The sequence below is a fragment of the Mustelus asterias genome, chromosome 1, assembly GCF_964213995.1.
Source record: "Mustelus asterias chromosome 1, sMusAst1.hap1.1, whole genome shotgun sequence".
NCBI classification, from domain to species: Eukaryota; Metazoa; Chordata; class Chondrichthyes; order Carcharhiniformes; family Triakidae; genus Mustelus; species Mustelus asterias.
Genome location: NC_135801.1, coordinates 11,659,046 through 11,676,954, shown reverse-complemented (window position 1 = coordinate 11,676,954; position 17,909 = coordinate 11,659,046). Strand labels below are relative to the sequence as shown.

General features: G+C 43.8%; 1 protein-coding gene across 2 annotated transcripts in view; it reads right to left on the bottom strand.

The window, feature by feature from the left end:
- Positions 1-17,909, bottom strand: part of gstcd (glutathione S-transferase, C-terminal domain containing) — a 178,533-nt gene that overhangs the window by 54,027 nt on the left and 106,597 nt on the right. The window lies entirely within an intron of this gene.

The following is a 17,909-nucleotide window of genomic DNA, read 5'->3' as shown; positions in this document are numbered from 1 at the left end:
AGAGGGTATTGGAGGCAGGTTCGATCAAGGTGTTCAGAAGGGAATTGCATTGCTATCCAAAAAGAAAGAATATGCATGGTTATTGGGCGGCACGATGGCACAGTGGTTAGCACTGCTGCCTCACAGTGCCCGGGTTCAATTCCGGCTTCGGGTCATCGTCTGTCCTCCCTATATTAGTGTGAGTTTCCTCTGGGTGCTCTGGTTTCCTCTCACAGTCCGAAGATGTGCGGGTTAGGTTGAATGGCCATGCTAAATTGACCCTAGTGTGTGGCGTTACGGGAATAGGGCCTGGGTGGGATTTTGGTCGGTGCAGACTCGATGGGCCAAATGGCCTCTTTCTGCACTGTAAGGATTCTGTGTTATGGGGATAATGATGTGGAGATGCCGGCGTTGGACTGGGGTAAGCACAGTAAGAAGTCTCACAACACCAGGTTAAAGTCCAACAGGTTTATTTGGTAGCAAATACCATAAGCTTTCGGAGCACAGCTCACAGCTGAAGGAGCTGTGCTCCGAAAGCTTATGGTATTTGCTACCAAATAAACCTGTTGGACTTTAACCTGGTGTTGTGAGACTTCTTATTATGGGGATAAGGCAGGGGAGTGGGACGAGACAGAATGCTCTTTCAGAGCAACAGTGCAGACTTGGTGGGCTGAAAGAGTGTCAAATTTTATTGGGGTGTTTTATTGCATTAAAGATGCTATATAAACACAAGTTTATTGTTGTAAGATACAGTGGAAAGTCAGGATGTCAAAGGTTCAAAATTGGTAGATCGAAACTTGGTCACGTACAGCAACTGCCCCAAGGATACAAATAAGTGATATGCACAGTTTCTGTCAACTACCCAACATGACTTTCAATTGATTTGATCAAATTATGGAATCATATAGCACAGAAAGAGGCCATTTAGCCTATGGTGCCTGCGCAGAGTTGTTCTAACCGCTTTTGCGAATGAAGACCAAGACTGAGTACATGTTAGCCCTCACTGGCTCCTGATGGAAATTAATAGGTAATTGCATTTTAGAACTAAAAGGATGTTCTAAAATACACCCCTGTCATTAGGTATCATAGAAACATAGAAAGTAGAAGCAGGAATAGACCATTCGGCCCTTCAAGCCTGCTTCACTCATTTTGATCGTGGCTGATCATTGAATTCAATATCCTGATTCCTCCCTTCCCCCATATCTCTTGATCCCTTTAGCCCCAAGATCTATATCTAATTTCCTCTTGAAATCACACAATGTTTTGGCCTCAACTAATGACATAAAAGTTGACATTTGGCATTCCACATGTAATATGCTGTTAATAATGAATATCTCCAACCACCACCTTCATCATCCTCCAACATACATACATTGTACGTCTCTCATAAAAACATAACAACTAGGAGCAGGAGTAGGCCATCTGGCCCCTTGAGTCTGCTCCACCATTCAGTAAGATCATGGCTGATCTTTTCGTGAACTCAGCTCCACTTACCCGCCCGCTCACCATAACCCTTAATTACTTTACTGTTCAAAAATTTATCTATCCTTGCCTTAAAAACTTCCAATGAGGTAGCCTCAACTGCTTCACTGGGCCGGGAATTCCACAGATTCACAGCCCTCTGGGTGAAGAAGTTCCTCCCCAACTCAGTCCTAAATCTGTTCCCCCTTATTTTGAGGCCATGCCTCCTAGTTCTAGTTTCACCTGCCAGTAGAAACAACCGCCCTGCTTCTATCTTATCTATTCCCTTCATAAGTTTATATGTTTCTATAAGATCCCCCCTCATTCTTCTGAATTCCAATGAGTATAGTCCCAGTCTACTCACCCTCTCTACTCCAGAATCAACCTAGTGAATCTCCTCTGCGCCTCCTCCAATGCCAGTATATCCTTTCTCAGGTAAGGAGACCAAAACTGTACACAGTACTCCAGGTGTGGCCTCACCAGCAACTTATACAGCTGCAACATAACCTCCCTGTTTTTAAACTCCATCCCTCTAGCAATGAAGGACAAAACTCCATTTGCTTTCTTAATTAACTCCTCAGAGGTGACTGCTGGGCTATGTTTTCACAGCCTCCTCGTTAATTAAATCAGCAATCTTCATGTGCGTCATCATTGACGGTGATAGCCAGCTACAGCAGCCTGGATCTGTTCTCACTCACATGGCACTTTCCACGCAGGGGTCAAGGGATAGCAATCGGCAGTAGCAACCCAATTCCCTGTCTGTGTCGGGTTGTGTTAGCTCACGCAGCACGGGCAGGGAACCAGACCTGGGACTTTCCAGCCCACATGGCTCGTTGCCATATTGCAAAATGTTACTTTTTAATCCTCCTTGTCTGCAGCTCTTGGAGTGCTGCCACATCAGGTTTAAAAGATGGGAGATAGTTGTTCAGTTTGCGAATGCACGGCTCCAAAGGTCGCTGAGCTGTTTACGACTGCGGACTGGTATCCAAGCTGAGTGGAGTCTGTCCAGCAGGACTGCTGTTGAACCTTCTGACAGGAATGACAGATATCGCTGGGTATCTCCATTCTTTCTTTGACAGTAGAGACGTGGTGGTGGTGATTTTGTTCTTCATCAGTGGCACAAAACTGGGTCCCGGTGGATTGGCAGCTTGCTCTACACCCTGCTTGATGGAATTCAATGGTGCTAAGCCAGCAGCTCATTCGCGACCATTCTATCACGCAACATGCAATTTTATCCTCTCCCATTAAGTCTCCAGGAGGCGAGGGTGAGGATAGGTAAAAACATAGATTTTTTTATGGTTTGAACCTCTCCGTGGCCAAAGTATTTAAAAAAAGTAAATAACAGGATAATGCTTCACACATGGACAGTTCTTGGCCCATTGCACCATAACATTCTTTTAAACATTCTGCAGTTATGGCTGTGCCTTCAGTTTACTGTCCATCAAAGTTCTGCCATTGATATAAACTAGCTCAGTAACAATCCTTTGCAGTGCATTTCTCCTTTATTTTATTCTTTCTCGGACTTTCGGAAGATTGCTACAGACACCTTCCTCCTTTCCGGGTTAATTCCCAGCTAAAGTTGCACAAATAAAGTTTATTTATTAGTGTCGCAAGTAGGCTTATATTAACACTGCAATGAAATTACTGTGAAAATCCCCCTAATCGCCACACTCCGGCGCCTGTTCGGGGTACACTGAGGGAGAATTTAGCATGGTCAATTCACCTAACCAGCCTGTCTTTCAGACTGTGGGAGGAAACTGGAGCACCCGGAGGAAACCCACGCAGACATGGGGAGAACGTGCAGACTCCGAACAGACAGTGACCCAAGCTGGGAATTGAACCTGGGTCCCTAGTGCTGTGAGGCAGCAGTGCCAACCACTGTGCCAACGTGTACAATGAACAGTAAAATTAATCACTTAGGAGACCTGGAAAGAGCTGTTCCAAATCTAATGAGATGGGTCAATTTGAATCCTGAACAGAGTAACCAATAAAATCAATATTCATTTGTTCAACGTGCTATCCCTTTCATTGGATTCTGAGTTCCTTCTATTTGACTATTAACAAGTCCTTACTGTCCCAATTTTACTCATGCATAAAATGTTGGGACTGTTCCTTATCATATCATCAGCTACCATATAATTCAGGTCAGATGGAGCATGCAATTAGGCAAAGTGTTCTATTAGTACCACTCCAGCTGTCTGCTTCATCGTAGACAGAAAATTGAATTTAAATGGTGTATTGCAGTGCAGGTGTACAACTGGTAATGGGACAGAAGCAGCAGCCAATAGCTCTAAAGCACAAACCAGATTTCACTGGCAATAAACCACAGTCCATACATATGTTATTAATCAACATGTGCTAACAGGAATCTCCGACCCCATCAGTCCCACTTACTTTAAAGGAAACGCTAGAAAAACGACTAAGAAAGCACATATTTCTGGACCTCCTGAATAGCTTGTAACATAGCTCATGCATTTAAATTAACTGCCTGTCGATATTTGCAATACAAAAATTGACCCTAATCAATTACAGAATAGCAATGTCTTGAGTTATGAGCCACTGATTTAATTGGGGCCCGTCATTCCAACTCTTCCTTGATATGCAAAATGTTGTTTTACTTCCTCAGTTATAGAACAATAGTTGAGTAGTCATTCCTCTCTAGTTAAATCCTTCACCTTGATGAATACAAATTAAGAAGTAGCTGAGCTGCTTATTCTGCTAAACAGCGTTTGAGGTAAAATGTTTGGAGGCCCAAGTAGATGCCCTTAATCTAGCTACACTGGCATACACTAGCCTCAGTCACCTTGTGGTTGAGACAGGCAATGTGCCCTGGCAGAATTGGGAAAAGCACCATGGCTTCGACAGTTGCATCATTGAATCCTATTCGGCCCATCGAGCCTGCACCGACAACAATCCACCCAGGCCCAATACCGGTAACCCCAAGTATTTACTCTGCTAATCTCCCCCTGACACCAAGGGCAAATCCATTTAATATGGCAAATCCACTTAACCTGCACATTTTTGGAGTGTGGGAGGAAACCGGAACACCCGGAGGAAACCCACGCAGACACGGGGAGAGCGTACAAGCTCCACACAGTCACCCGAGGCTGGAATTGAACCCAGGTCCCTGGCACTGTGAGGCAACAGTGCTAACCACTGTGCCATCGTGCTGCCTTTGACTTTTGCAGGAAGTTTTGGATTTAATATGGAAATGTTGCAGTCCAAAGATGTGGAGGTTAGGTGGATTGGCCACGCTAAATTAACCCCTAGTGTCAGGCGGATTAGCAGGGTGGATAAGTGGGGTTGCGGATATAGGGCCTACGTGGGATTGTTGTCGGTGCAGACTCAATGGGCCGAATGGCCTCTGTCTGCACTGTAAGGATTCTATGAAAATGTAGCAAGATGAAGGATTGGTGATAATCAATAGACCAATGTGAAAGCCACGTTGGTTAACTGAATGCTGGTGTTGCTTCCACGCCCACTCTTAATTTTGCTCTCGTGCTTGCCCCCCCCTCCCCACCCCCCGGCTCCCTATTGTACACACCCCCTCCTTGTTCTCCATTTTTTCCCACTCGATTCATAATCTGGAATCTAGGATTGGTTGTTTGGGGCTGAAAAGAGTGAGCGACTGCTTCTTTGTGGCTGGCCACAAATTAGCAATGGTTTGCTCTCTCTGCCTTATTATTTCACTTGGAATGTGATCAAAGACCTGCAGGGCAGAAGGTAAAAAGGAACAAGCCTCAAATTAGAATAACATTTTCCACCTATAAGTAGGTGCTTTGTAGAACATCAAAAATGTTATACTTGCGTGCACTTCCCTAACAATGTTCCCCATGTCCATGTTTACAACAGAATCTGCCTATGTAAGCTTCTCACACTATAATTACAGCACTCCCCATTGTCCCTCCACTGGGGGAAAGAGTGCAGCCACTTCATGCAGTGAGCTTTCATTATAAATTTAGGTATAACAATTTATATTGGAAATATAAAAATAAAGGCAAGCTGTGTAACATTAATCGGAGAGTGGGTGAATGGCTGAGTGGTCTAAGGTGTCAGACTTAAGCAGTATGGTTGTTTCCCTTGTGGAGTCCTGATGACTTCTGGTCCCTTTCTAGGGTCGTGGGTTCAAACCCCACTACCGATATTTTGGGGTGGCACGGTAGCACAGTGGTTAGCACGGCTGCCTCACAGCACCAGGGACCCGGGTTCGATTCCCGGCTTGGGTCACTGTCTGTGTTTAGTCTGCACATTCTCCCCCCGTGTCTGCGTGGGTTTCCTCCGGGTGTTCTAGTTTCCTCCCACTGTCCGAAAGACGTGCTGGTTAGGTGCATTGACCCGAACAGGCGCTGGACTGTGGTGAATAGGGGAATTTCACAGTAACTTCATTGCAGTGTTAATGTAAGCCTTACTTGCGACTAATGAATAAACTTTATTTTAACTTTACTTTACATGCTCTGTACACGTTGGTCCAATTATCCTTCAAGCTTCTACCCTTGCTCCACCTGAAGACATCACTCGGTCTCGTGCAAAGCAGCATGAGATCAACTAGTATAAACTTTATTCCCCATGTCTCCGCCCATGCTGTGGAGCTCCATTTGTTGGGAGCACAGATCAGAGAACAGGGACAGCGTCCAGCAAACCTCATTACGCTGCTCCTGGTAATATTCAAATTGCCACAAAACAGGCATGCTCATAACTGTGCTCGTACTCTCATTGAGCAATGTTCCAACGAGATGTGCCCAGAATCTCACTAAAATTGCGCAATGCGTTGGTGACTAACTTATTTGGAAAGAAAATAAATTAGTACGTGGTCAAGTACAAGACTGAGGTTTATAGCGGCAAGTATGGGCACAAACATATAAATACTTTCTCAGACGTAATTGTTCCTCTGCTGCTGTGATCATGCCATTTGGGAGATGCAGCTAGTCAGTGTTGAATAATGCAGATTGTAATGTTAGATTAGCACCCTGGGTGTTTCCACTGAATTGCCTTTGAGGATCAGGATGGAATTACATGCAGCTTTGTCTTGTTAAAAGCTTTGTCAGTGGTTATTTCTGCACTACTCTCCCCAGGGAGGATCAAGCAAGTCCATAGCTGTTGTTGCAACATTATGCTGATGTTCTTGCAGCGCAGGGTCTCAGTACAGGGGTTTTGCACCACTGGACTGAACCCAAAAAGAAGGGGCCCGATAAGGCTGGCTTGGCTGCCTGCAAGACCTGTCTTCAGCAGGTCCTCCCTGCGGCCAACCTTCACTGTGCTTGACAAGCTTATTTTTGAATTTTTTTTAAATTCATTCGTGGGACATGGGCCTCGCTGGCTGATCAGCATTTATTGCCCATCCCTAGTTGCCCTTGAAATTGAGTGGCTTGTTAGGCCATCTCAGAGGGCAGTTGAGAGTCAACCACATTGCTGTGGCTCTGGGAGTCACGTGTAGACGGTAAGAAGTCTCACAACACCAGGTTAAAGTCCAACATTGTCACGTGTAGGCCAGACCAGGTAAGGACGGCAGATTTCCTTCCCTAAAGGACATTAGTGAACCAGATGGGTTTTTCCAACAATGGTTTCATGGGTCATCAGTAAATTGCAGGTGGCTGTGCAGGCTGCAGACATCAGAAACTGGCGTCAATTTGCAAGGGAGTAAATTATGATAGAGGAAGTCGTCTTTCTCAAATGAATAGTAGTAGTCTGCTTCGTGATTTTTTTCTTCAATACTTTCTCATATGTATTTAATGTCCTTCCTTCTGCAAATCCCTTGATGCCCTTGACCTTTCAATCTCTGAAAACACCAGCAGCCACGCATCCATCCACTCCTTGCACCAATTGAGCCTTCCGGCGAATTTCATGTGCGCCAATTCATTATCAGTGGGTTATTGTTGAGAGATTTGTCAATAGGTGGGACAATATAAGGAAATTGGTCAAAAGTAAATTTCGCTTTTGTTCATTAGAATGACTTCTGCTTACAAAAGCTGCAGCGATACATCATCTGCACGAAAAGCTTCTCGCGCTTCACACGGAAGGGCAAATGCCACTGCGGAACAAAAAGATTTCACAGTAACGTCAGTGGAACCGCTCTGGAATCTGCACTTCAATTTAGTTCCCGTTCACAATTAAAAATTACACCTAACTTTTATGATCATTTGCACTTGAGAAAACGTGTGCGTGCGTGTGATATACATAAACATATAATAAACAAAATGCACAATGAATGAATAGATTAGCTCCGTGCTGCAGGCTGGGCCGAGAGAGTCAGCAATTTATGGGGTCCGTTCTTCCCCACAGTTACCCAACAGGGCAGCCAATCTTCCTGCAAACTGGATGCTTACAATTGCTGTTAGTTTGAGATGACGCGTGTGGCAAACACTAAGGTCACAATGACAGAACATGTTCTCCTCTCCCAGGATAACCGGCAACGACCAAGAAAAAAATTAGTCTCTGGGTCACTAGTCTTAAAATACCGACTGCCTTTATTTTCAGATTCTCAATTCTATGGGCGATAGCACAAGAATAATTTAAAAGCAGGTAGGGTAGCCAAAGGATCAGCAATTGGTTATTCCCCCTCACCTTCAGGGCATTTACGTTTTAAACTTTATTTATTATTGTCACAAGTAGGCTTACATTAACACTGCAATGAAGTTACTGTGAAAATCCCTTAGTCACCACACTCGGGTGCCTGTTCGGGTACACTGAGAGAGAATTTAGCACGGCCAATCAACCTAACCAGCACGTCTTACAGACTGTGGGAGGAAACTGGAGAACCCGGAGGAAACCCACACAGACACAGGGAGAACGTGCAAACTCTGCGCAGACAGTGACCCAAGCCAGGAATCGAACCCGGGTCCCAGGTGCTGTGAGGCAGCAGTGCTAACCACTGTCCCACCGTGCCACCCAAACAACTCACAGCGCAGGTTGAATAGTGTTGGGGAAAAAAAATTAGATGGATCGGGGAGTAGTGAGTGGTTAGATTGCACCAAGCTTGGATTTAAAAAAGCTGGCGGACTGTTTGAGGAAGAAAAGACTTAGGGAGATAATGGGTTTTGAGGTACTGTGAAAGAATTAATTAAAGTAGGAGAATGCAATGAGTCTTAACTTCAACATAATGAAAGGGGGAGCAATAAAATGGCATATTTGGGGCTTAGGAGGAATGACTGAAGTTCAGAGGTACAAACACCACACTACAATTGACAGAATAGAGAAGGAAGAAAAGTTGCAGGGGAGAGAATGACAATGGTTAGAAGGTAAAGGTGACAGGGGATTACCATTAAACAACAGGCTTTTTGTGAATTTTGTCCAGGAGTGCAAGTGATCTCAGATGATCCTCCCAGATACAGAAGCAGTATTCAAATCTGGGACAGACTTGGCTTTATGGAGATTTAAGAGTTGTTGGGGAGGGGATAAGTATTTGGCACATATTTTCAAGATTACTCATCTTGTAGCGGGGCAGAGATTAGATACTCAGCAATAGCTGAAGGCAATGGATATTTTTTGAGACAGAACATTCAAAGCGCATAACAGGAAGGAGACCTTTGATCCAAAACATGACCTATCTGTTGAACATACCAATACAAGCAAGTATTTCTATTGGAAGGCCAGTCTTTCGCTGGAAAACAATAAAAGGTTCCATTAACCATGTAGTGCTTAACATAGGGCAATTTCTGAAGTAAGATGAGTAAATCCAACACTTAATCTTCAAACTGTAGTAAGATCTTTGATTCCACGGACTTGCGAAACACTTCACCAGCTAAATAGTTTCTAAATAGAACAAATTTATCTGCCCCACTATTCGTTCAAATGAAAATGAAACTTTAGAAGAGCAACATTTCAAGATCTGCTGCCTAAATAAATACATCGCCAGTCACAAAATGGAATCTAGCCTCAGAAATATGAAGATGTTTAGTTGCTTTTAAGTGTAGCACGTGGGCAGTGTTTTACTAACCCACACACATCATATCTGAGTTTAGTTGCACAAAACTGCATTGATAGATAATATATTGTGGATGTGCATTTGGAACGACATTTTGGCTGTTCAATTTTTATCTAATGCTTGTGCGTACGAGTTCAAAGAAGAGAACGATCAGTGACAAAGATTTGGTGAAAATATCCATAATAATTTACACCTCCTATTGTGAATTGAGTGTTCCATTCAAAACAGCTCTGTAAATGTTCCCCATGGGAATTCCATCCAAAAATGTCCGTGCTTACTGGATATATTTCCCTGTAGTCCTTTAAGCTGGTGTTCTCGCAGACTTACAGGTATTAATTGGGTGGCGCAGTAGTTAGCACTGCTGCCTCACAGCGCCAGGGACCCAGGTTCAATTCCAGCCTCAGGTCACTGTCTGTGTGGAGTTTGCACGTTCTCCCTGTGTCTGAGTGGGTTTCCTCCGGGTGCTCCAGTTTCCTCCCACAGTCCAAAGATGTGCGGGTTAGGTTGATTGGCCATGCTAAATTGACCCTAGCGTCAGGGGGATTAACAGGGTAAATTAACAGGGTTACGGGAATAGGGCCCGGGTGAGATGTGGTCGGTACAGACTCGATGGGCCAAATGGCCTCCTTCTGTACTGTAGGGATTCTATGAATGTGATTCATGAACTGCCAACCCCTGTAGCACCACCAAATTATGTTGTATTGTATTTTTCTAATAAATGACTGAAAATGTTTTCTGAAAACATTCTGTACATATATTTTCCTCAGTCATTGAAATCTTTAATCTTAGATAAAATTTAAGTATGTATTTCACAATAACGTGATGAAAAAAATCAACTCTCCAATGAAGGTCTCACATCTTCCAGAAGCCAAACTTGATATTTTCATTCCGAGCCTAATTTCCCAAGATTGCAACAGTACTATTAAGTCAATTAAACAGTTTAATAATTTTCTCACCTTCCAGCAGTTTCTCAATAGCTGGTTTTCTTTCAAGATTTTGAAGGAAAACTAATTGTTGTCTTTGATTTTTAAAGAATAAAGGGTGCATGCGTTAAGCTTGAGACAGAGAGAAAATGACAGATTACTGTGACTTTTGTTCTATTTCCTATAAATTTTGGGAACAATACGAAGTTGAGAGAAAGAGACAGAGTGACCTCCTTCATACCAATTTAAGTTCATTTTCCAAACAAATTCTGCAATTTAAATTTTGGAGCACACAAGTAGCCTCCGTCCTGTGTTGTTTTATTAACATGCAAGTGCTTTTAATTATTCATACCTCTGCGGCAGAAATAGAGACATGGGGCTGCATTTTATAAGGTGCTGGGTTCCCCACAGCCATTTAATGGTCAATTGTCTTTCTTTCAGGAGACTGGATTTCTACCCCACAGGAACAGGCAGTCTGGGCTGGTGAAAAATCAGGCAGATTGGAGACCTGGCTGGTATTTCCTACCTAGACATAATTAGGAAGAATGATTATTTGAACAAGGTATCTAGGATGTCACCTGATTCCATCGAGAGACAAGAGAAAGGGAGTAAGTGTAATGACTTCAATCAGGCCGTTGGGGTTGGCCTATTGGAATGTGAACTCCTTGATTAAGGAGTCAATTGATGGGCCCATCAGGGAGTCTTTTCCTGGTATTTAACCGGGAGTGTCAGTTCCTCTGGCACTCCCGAAGGTAGACTGCTGACTGATAGCACTCTGTGTACTGCTGTTGGAATTGTAAATGAAGGGATTTTGGTGAAGGGACTTCTGCCTCCGAAGACTTATTACAGTAATGAAGAAAAAAATCTAAAGAAAAAAGCCTTTGAAACTTCTGAAATTGCACAAAACTCTCCTTTAAACTAATGTCCTTTAGGGAAGGAAATCTGCCAATGTTACCTGGTCTGGCCTACATGAGACTCCAGAGCCACAGCAATGTGGTTGGCTCTTATGGTTGGCATGGTGGCACAGTGGTTAGCACTGCTGCCTCACAGTGCCAGGGACCCGGGTTCAATTCCGGCCTCGGGTCACCGCGTGGAGTTTTCACATTCACCCGTTATTGCGTGGGTTTCCTCCGGGTGCTCCGGTTTACTCCCACAGTCCAAAGATGTGCAGGTTCAGTGGATTGGCCATGCTAAATTGACCCCAGTGTCAGGGGATTATCAAGGTAAAGTGGCGTTACGGGAATAGGACCTGGGTGGGATTGTGGTTCATGCAGACGCGATGGGCCATTCTATGATTAATTGCCCTCGGGCAACTAGGGATGGGCAATAAATGCTGACCTGTCAGCAATGGCAACGTCCCACGAATGAATTTTAAAAAAATTAAATTTTTAAAACTAAAGTTTCTGTGATACAAAAATAACAAAGTTTATATCACTGGGAAGAGGCAAGTGATCCTCCCCAGGTTATTAGTATTTCAGCAATCTAAATCAAACCTGGAGTTAGGTGGGGTCCTAACTCTCCACCCTGGTAGAGAGTTTGATCATCGTAATGAAGGCAAGTCACCTGGTGTTTCCACGTGGAATTTCTATTACATTTTATTATCTGTCACTGCGCTGAAAACCATAAGCTGGATGGATTTCTTACTCCCACCCACCTGACGAAGGAACAGCCTGTTCTGAAAGCTAGTGGCTTTTGCTACCAAATAAACCTGTTGGACTTTAACCTGGTGTTGTTCGACTTCTTACTGGATTTCTTACTAACATGGCTAAGTCCAGGCCTACAGTTACACCAGAAGACTTTAACTATAGGAACTGATACACTGGCAATTAAACTCAACCCTGTCAGGAGTACTGCAGACTTGGCATGAAACATGGGATCGACCTGGAAATTGGATTTAGACAGCTGTATTCTGTGTGAGGCCTGAGAACTGCAGAAACATTACTCCATTCACTTTGGTAGTGTTGCAAAAAATAAATTAATTAAAAAGTTATAGTTTCAACATGTGGTTATAAAGCACATCACTGCCAGCAGCAAGCTGCGATATTATCTGGAATCACGAAGCTCAGCTGTAATCAAGAACAACAAAACCTCACTTGTGGTTAGGGGGTATTTGTTAGCTCTCAGTGCTGGCTCTGATATATCCCTGTTAGCTTTGCTTTGTCACTTTCATTACGGGGACGGAACTTATTTTTAGTAAATTTGGAATGTTTATTAAATGATGAATCTTGCTTTGTATTTTTTTGGGTCACATTGACCCCAGCTGCTGACCCCGATTCGGGGTCTTTAAGTCCCTATCCCCACCAGTCAAATGTTGCGTTCAAGTCGTCAGTTTAAGTTGAAGTTTGGCTCTAACTCAAATCCTCCCTCATTAGATTTCTTCGAGTAAACCTTGCCTTTTTTGGAAGTAGATTCTTGAATCTAGCAAAATTGTCAACAAGTAAAGCTATGTATTGGTCTGGTGTAATCCAACTACAGTAAGAAGTCTCACAACACCAGGTTAAAGTCCAACAGGTTTATTTGGTAGCAAATACCATAAGCTTTCGGAGCGCTGCCCCTTCGTCAGATGGAGTGAAAATCTGTTCTCCAACAGTGCACAGAGACACAACATCAAGTTACAGAATACTAATAAGAATGCAAATCTCTACAGCCAGCCAGGTCTTAAAGGTACAGATAATGTGGGTGGAGGGAACATTAAACACAGGTTAATGAGATGTGTATTGTCTCCAGACAGAACAGCTAGTAAGATTCTGCAAGATCAGGAGGCAAGCTGTGGGGGTTACTGATAATGTGACATAAATCCAACATCCCGGTTTAGGCCGTCCTCATGTGTGCGGAACTTGGCTATCAGTTTCTGCTCAGCGACTCTGCGCTGTCGTGTGTCGTGAAGGCCGCCTTGGAGAACGCTTACCTGAAGATCCAAGGTAAGGTAAGGTAAGCGTTCTCCAAGGCGGCCTTCACGACACACGACAGCGCAGAGTCGCTGAGCAGAAACTGATAGCCAAGTTCCGCACACATGAGGACGGCCTAAACCGGGATGTTGGATTTATGTCACATTATCAGTAACCCCCACAGCTTGCCTCCTGATCTTGCAGAATCTTACTAGCTGTTCTGTCTGGAGACAATACACATCTCATTAACCTGTGTTTAATGTTCCCTCCACCCACATTATCTGTACCTTTAAGACCTGGCTGGCTGTAGAGATTTGCATTCTAATTAGTATTCTGTAACTTGATGTTGTGTCTCTGTGCACTGTTGGAGAACAGATTTTCACTCCATCTGACGAAGGGGCAGCGCTCCGAAAGCTTATGGTATTTGCTACCAAATAAACCTGTTGGACTTTAACCTGGTGTTGTGAGACCTCTTACTGTGCTTACCCCAGTCCAACGCCGGCATCTCCATATCATGTAATCCAACTAGCCAGTTTACCTTTTGCTGGTCACAATTTAATACTGTAGATTTATGTCATTGGGCAATGATGGTGACAGGGTTGGTCACTTCTATCCCCTCTCTTCCCCTTAAGCATCAAACTATCCTCACCTAATGTCTGCACATGCCTGCTTTTCAGCAGAGGTCAAGGGCAAAAACCGGGGCTGATTTTATCATTTCTTAGCCCAGGGTCACTTGAGGTTAAACACAATGCCACAGGCACCTCTGCTAGCTATATTCAGAGGGGAGAGTTTAATAAGCCCTACTGTTAACTGTATATCGATTGAGTTCAATTATATGCATGTGGAGGTAATTAATTAGGGTGTCCCTTGAGCAGGTATAAAGAGGCACTGGCTGAAACTGAGGTGGTAGTTGAGTTAGGAAATATATGCTTGTAATATTTCACCCAGTAAATAATTGTTACAGTGAGTAAAGATTGGTCTTGAATTATCTGTAAAACAAGGGATCAGGACTGCACCCCCAGGTCAGTGTTCGATAGACACCTTTCTAAGGGAATCCTCTAGCTTGCCCAGTCGCCCAATGCTTCTGCTGAAACATAGCACTCATTGGATTTGAAAGTCCGCGTGCAAGGGATCAAATGTAGAGCAGCAATTATAGGCACTCTCGGAAATTAGTAGCGCTTGAGTGGACACAATTGCTTGACCAGTCTAACTCCAAGCATGTCAATTGAACTTAAGCTAAACAATCTCAGTTGTCTGGCTGTTTTTTTCACCCTTCCCCCCCTAAACCCAATCCCCCATGCATTGTTACCATATCGCAAGATTCCCTTCCCTCCCTTCTCCCTGCACTGTTGCCTGTTCCCCAGTATCCCCCCCCTCACCATCGGCTCTGCACAGTTGCCCATTCCCCAGGCTTCCCTTCCCTCCCTTCTCCCTGCACTGTTTTTTTTTATACTTTTCCAATTCAATCAAATCAAATCCAATTCAGAGTCTCAACAAGTTGAGACATTTCCTATCCAGGCTGACAAGACAGGGCGGGCGACTAAACCACCCTGTCCTGGGCCCGATCTACATGAGCCAAGCTGATCGGAGAAGGGGGAGGCCCCCCTCCAAGACTTGGGCTCATTTGCATCTTAGCCAAAAGGCCGAGATGCCACTTTTAAAAATTGCTTCATATGAAACATATGAAGCCTCAGCGTAACCTAATGACCTCAACCAAGTGCAGATCCGATACTACACTTGATCTTAGCCAAAAGGTTCTCCCTGCACTGTTGCTCATACCAAGGCAGCGACAATGAAGCTGCTGCGGAGACTTGCCTGTGATTTCCACACAAATCCGCAGAGACACCTCCTTGAATTGGGATGCTCATTAGCACTGTGCTAGGTTGAGTGCATTCACCTCTGAGATTCCCTCGGTGTTTAGGTCACCTTCTAAAACCAGATGTAAATTGCGCTGTTCTGAAACCACGCCGACGTGGGATTTAAATTTGACGTGGAGGAATGATTTTGGTGTGTGATCACTATAATGAGATGCAAATTTATTATAAATCCCGACGTTCAACAGCAGGAAATGTAGCCCACCATTGACGGGGGGGAGGGGATGATGGTCTTCTGCATTTAGGCCACCAGGAAACGTGCCTAGAGCCTTCTTGTGACATTTTCCAATCATGCCACCTAACCCGTTGACCCCGATTGGACACGGAAAATCGTGGCCTTGGTGACCATATTAAATGCTGGGCCACGTGATTCTAATTTCTTCAACCATTTTAATTGTTACTGCTGCCTAAGCAAAACAGTTAACTGCATATTATTTGATTTGATTTGATTTATTATTGTCACATGTATTAGTATACAGTGAAAAGGATTGTTTCTTGCGCGCTATACAGACAAAGCATACCGTTCATAGAGAAGGAAAGCAGAGAGTGCAGAATGTAGTGTTACAGTCATAGCCAGGGTGTAGAGAAAGATCAACTTAATGCGAGGCAGGTCCATTCAAAAGTCTGATGGCAGCAGGGAAGAAGCTGTTCTTGAGTCAGTTGGTATTTTGCTCATTTTAGTTTCGTGTTTATTCAGGAACACCAATTTTAATTTCCAAATACTCTCCAACTGTCAAATAAAAGCAAAATATTGTGGATGCTGGAGATCTGAAATAAAAACAGAAAGTGCTGCAAAAAAACCAGCATGAATGACAACATGTGTGGAGAGAGAAACAAGAGTTTACATTTTGAGTTGACTGTGACTCTTCTTTGGAACAGAAGAAGTCAAATTTGACTCTAAATCTTAATTCTTTCTCTACAGATGCTGCCGTACCTGCTAAATATTTCAAGCACATTCTGGTTTTATTTCACCCTCCAACCCTTGCTTGGAAAAAAAATACGTTAGAACATCTTTGCCGTTCCTCAGTCATTGACTGATGCCTTGTTTTGCGGTCACAGCTTTTGAAAATGGATCAGGAATGCAGACTGACCTGAATTTCATTGCAGTCAAGAAAACACATGACTAAGTATGAATGCTCCACCTAACATCATTGTGGGTGCATCATCATCATAAGGGTTGCAGTTGTTCAAGAAGAAAGCCCACCAGCACCCACTCCACATAACTAGCAATGGACAATTGAATTGCCCTAGACCTGCAAGGTTTTTCCCTTCAAGTATTTATCCATTCCCTTTTGAAAGTTATCATTGGATTTGCTTCCACCACTCTTTTAGGCAGTGCATTTCACACCATAGCGCGCAAGAAACAATACTTTTCACTGTATACTAATACATGTGACAATAATAAATCAAATCAAATCAAAGCATGGGGCAGCATGGTGGCACAGTGGTTAGCACTATTGCCTCACAGCGCCAGGGACCCGGGTTCAATTCTGGCCTTGGGTCACTGTCTATGCAGAGTCTGCACATTCTCCCCGTGTCTGCATGGGTTTCCTCCAGGTGCTCCGGTTTTCTCCCACAGTCCAAAGATGTGCAGGTTCGGTTGATTGGCCATGCTAAATTGACCCTAGTGTCAGGGGGATTAGCAAGGTAAATATGTGGGGTTACGGGAATAGGGCCTGGGTGGGATTGTGGTCGGTGCAGACTTGATGGGACGAATGGCCTCCTTCTGCACTGTAGGGATTCTATTATTTTATGGCACAGTGGTTAGCATCGCTGCCTCACAGCACCTCGGTCAGATGGCCTTTTGGAGACACGGTGCAGACTCGTTGGGCCGAACAGCCTCTTTCTGCACTGTAGGGATGCTATGATTCTATAATAACATCTTTGTAAAATACTTTGCCTCACCTTGTCTCCATTTTGTTTTTGCAATTCACTTTAAATTTGAGTCCTCTGGTTCAGCGACCCAGTTTCTCCTTATTCGGTCTATTAAAACCTTCCGTGATTTTGAACTCCTCTATTAAATCCCCCTTTAATTTTCTCTGTTCTAAGGAGAACAATCCCAGTTTCTCCAGTCAAATAAACAAGTGCATCCTTTCCAGTGCTGACCGCAATATTGAGTCATTTGCAGATGCTGGAATATATTACGAAACAATCATGGCTTGAACCAATCTGGGAAATATTCAACTTTGAAAGAAAAATCTCAGTGCCTGATATCCAGCTTCAGCACATCCGTTATTTCATGCGTCATCTTTGGAGGCATATCACTTTTTTACGTCACTAAATCATTTTTATCTACCAGGCCTGACACCTCTGCAGCTGAAAGGACAGTTGCTTAGCCTGCTGAATGTATCACCTGTAGCCTCCTGCCAGGGACCACCCAGGTGTGATTTTCTTCCCCCTTGTTTGCAAGGTGATGACAGAGGTTTTCTCTACTCAGGTCTGAGTGGAGTGAGGCTATACTGGGTAGCAGACGAATGTTCTGATTCTCAGCAATACAGTGATGCTGGTGTATCCAGGCTTCAGGATTCCTGAATTGATGGAGATAGTTTCTGTTTCCTTATTATGATCGTACCAAGTGATCCACGCACCTACAACACGAGAAGATCTGATGCGAGCAAATGCTCAGGCCCAGGTGGTAAATGAAACTTGACAGCTCAATCTATTAGGTACAGTTCAGCTGTCAGCGGGAACGACAAGCTCTTTCATCTAAAGCTCAAAGGCAATACTTTCCTGACATTTTTATACTGTGGCAATAATGGAGGCTCATCCATCACTTTTCCAATCATAAGCCAAAGATCAATGCCCTGAAAAGCAAATTAGATCTGTGCCCTGTTTCTATATATCATCTCGAGACTCAATTTAT